This window comes from Callithrix jacchus, chromosome 4 (genome assembly GCF_049354715.1).
Source record: "Callithrix jacchus isolate 240 chromosome 4, calJac240_pri, whole genome shotgun sequence".
Classification (NCBI taxonomy): Eukaryota; Metazoa; Chordata; class Mammalia; order Primates; family Cebidae; genus Callithrix; species Callithrix jacchus.
This window is the reverse complement of record NC_133505.1, coordinates 28,487,000-28,490,283: the sequence shown is the minus strand read 5'-3', so window position 1 is coordinate 28,490,283 and position 3,284 is coordinate 28,487,000. Positions and strand designations below refer to the sequence as shown.

Sequence of the window (3,284 nt, the reverse complement as noted above, 5' to 3'; positions counted from 1 at the left end):
AGTGGTGCGATCTCGGGTCATTGCAACCTCTGCCTCCCGGGTTCAAGAGACTCTCCTGCCTCAGCCTCCCAAGTAGCTGGGATTACAGGCGCGGGCCACCATGCCCAGCTAATTTTTGTATTTTTAGTAGAGATGGAGTTTCACCATGTTGGCCAGGCTGGTCTCGATTTCTTGACCTCGTGATCTGCCTGCCTTGGCCTCCCAAAGGGCTGGGATTCCAGGGGTGAGCCACCGCACCCAGCCTGGCTATCCTTTCTTTTTTATTCTATTTTATTATTACTATTTTGTAGAGACGGGTTTTCCCCATGTTGGTCAGGCTGGTCTCCAATGGCTATCCTTTCTTAAATACATTAACTTCCAAGGAATCCCTTCCAATTCTCTCCCCCTCCCATACTAGCAGCAGTATTTTAAAAATACCTTAAAATACGGGGCATGGTGGCTCACACCTGTAATCCCAGCACTTTGGGAGGCCGAGGAGGGTGGATCATCTGAGGTCAGGAGTTCGAGACCAGCATGACCAACATGGAGAAACCCCATCTCATAAAAAAAATATATATATATATGATACTTTTAGATCTCAGCCTCCCTGTTGCTCAGTTTTATATGTTAGGGAAGTCAATGGTCAGGCTGAGAGTTAATTCATGAGTAAAGAGCCTAGACTCTGAAATCAGACAGATCCTTGTTCAACTCTGGGCTCTGACACTTACTAAGTTATTTTGAGCAAGTTTGCCTTCCTGAGCCTCAGTTTCCTATCTGTAAATTGGAGAGAAAGGTGCTTACCACCTGGAGTTGTGGTGCAGAAATATTAAATGAGACAGTGCAGGTAAAACACTTAGGGACAGTTTCCGCAACACCGTTCAGCTCCTAAGTGGCCATTACAGCCACATCCCTCTGGGTTTAAAGATTGTAGGGACTGCTTTGGGAAACAGAAAAGTGAAGGGGCCAAAGGTGAAAGAGAGGCTTTCTGGAATTAGCCTTTCTCAACTGGCGCAAATCCCAGGAGAAATCCAACAGATGGGTAACTTGTTCCAATCCCATTTCTTTCTTCTTCTTTTTTTTTTTTTTAACATAAACTCACAATTTTATTGTCTTCCTAAAAGAAAAGAAGACATTTAGAACTGGATCACTTGGCCCTTTCTGTTCCTATCTCCTCCCAGTGCAAAATGCTTGCACCTCTTAATGGCCGGCATTCTCTTAGATCGCAGTTTTGCTCAAGGCATTCAAGCCTTAGCACAATCTTCTCTGTAATTTCAGCCTTTTTCCAGAAAATCGGCTTAGTCTGCCCACCATAGCCACTCTGCTTCCTGTCATAACGCCGCTTTCCCTGGGCATACAGAGAATCCTTGCCCTTCTTGTACGGTGTCACTTTGTGGGGTTGGTGCTTGCCACACTTCCTACGGAAAGTTCGGTGGGTTTTAGGAATGTTCACCATGTTTGCGTGAGTGCTGTCGGCACGGAAAGAAAAAGCTCTTTTTTTTTTTTTTGCGACAGAGTCTTGCTCTGTCGCCCAGACTGGAGTACAGTGGTATGATCTCAGCTCACTGCAATCTCTGCCTGCCGGGTTCAAGCAATTCTCCTGCCTCAGCCAGTCAAGTAGCTGGGATTACAGGTGTGTGCTACCGCACCTGGCTAATTTTTGAATTTTTAGTAGAGACGGGCTTTCACCATGTTGGTCAGGCTGGTCTTGAACTCCTGACCTCGTGATCTGTCCGCCATGGCCTCCCAAAGTGCAGGGATTACAGGCGTGAGCCACCACGCCCGGCCCTCCTATCCCATTTCTAGTGGTGTCTGTTGTCATCCCTAGAAAGGGGCAGGCCTTGACACCTCTCTGAAATTTAAATGTCTTTGTGGGTAAGACAAAATTTAAAATATCTTTGTGGATAACATTAAAATTTAAATGTCTTTGTGGGTAAGATAAACACACCTACTGCTCAGTAGGGTAAGGGAAACTTGGCAGGGGCCCCAAAACTTTCCCCACCCCCAGCCCTCCCCAAACTTCCTCTTATGGTTTTTCAACAGTACCACCTGTTCTCAGCCTAGCCAGTACCTGGGGCAGGGGGCCAGGGTGTGCCAGGGTCTCTGCTGCACCCCACCCTACCAGTGAGTGAGGGAGGAAGGCGCGTGGGAGAGGAGCAGCCTGGAGGTTTACAGTTCTGAAGGTTCACATCCTGCTTACCTGTTTTCTCAGCACAGCCACCCTCTACCCAGTTTCCACCCTTGACTCCCAGCATCAATACCCATGCCCCCAGCACACACTCCTTTCCCAAAGACAGATGCATGAAGGGCTTTGACTGCAGGCAGAGAGGGATCACCTCAAGGCCTCCGCAGACCTGTGGGGAGGGCCCCTGTAAGAAATTTTAAAGTGCTTCAGAAAGGAGGGGGAAAAAGGGCTGGCATGTATGGAAACTGTCCTGTGGCCTTGCGTGCATCACCAGCATTGTCCCAGCGTGTCTGGAGGGACGGGGCAGTATACACGGATGCAGCTTTGGAAGCAGGAGCTGTGGGAAAGAGAGGTGGGAGCATCTTAAGCTTGCACCCACTCTTTGGCCATCTTCCTTACTCAGCCGCCAAGCTGGAATGCACGTCTAGAATGTGAGCGTCTCTGCTATTCTTCATTCCCAACAAAAGAGGTGTGGTGGTTTCCCATATCCACAGATTCTGGCACATCGCATCCATGTTGAGAAGCTCTTTCTTGAATATACTCTTAGTTCATTCCTCCTGGTTTATTCACTCCCCCTTTCCCTCTGAGTGACGCTTACACAGGGGAAAATATGCGCGCGCGTGCACACACACACACACACATACACACACACATACACACACACATACACACACACATGCACATACACACACATACACACACATACACACACATACACACACACGCACACACATACACGCACACACATACACACGCACACACACACATACACACACACACACAGCCATCAGGAAGGGATACCAGCTCTGTGCAGTTCCCACAACCCTGTTCCAGGCCTGCTGGGCTCACTGCAAACAGTACCAGCATCAAAGCTCAGCTAACAGATAGCTGTATCATCCAGGATACAGGACCACACACTCCCTTTAGGAAAGTCCTAAGTTTCTGGCTCAAGTGTACCTTTTATGCAATCAGTCAATGAGGCAGGTTAACTTAATGGTTAAGAATAAAGCCTCCTAGTCAGGCGTGGTGGCTCACTCCTGTAATCCCAGCATTTTGGAAGGCTGAGGTCGGCGGGGTGAGGGGGGGGAATCACTTGAGGTCAGGAGTTCGAGACCAGCCTGGC

The 3,284-nt window shown here is 48.6% G+C and overlaps 1 pseudogene; it reads right to left on the bottom strand.

The window, feature by feature from the left end:
- Positions 1 to 1,112: 1,112 nt before the first annotated feature.
- LOC118152792 (large ribosomal subunit protein eL42-like) lies at positions 1,113 to 1,753 on the bottom strand (annotated as a pseudogene).
- Positions 1,754 to 3,284: the final 1,531 nt, after the last annotated feature.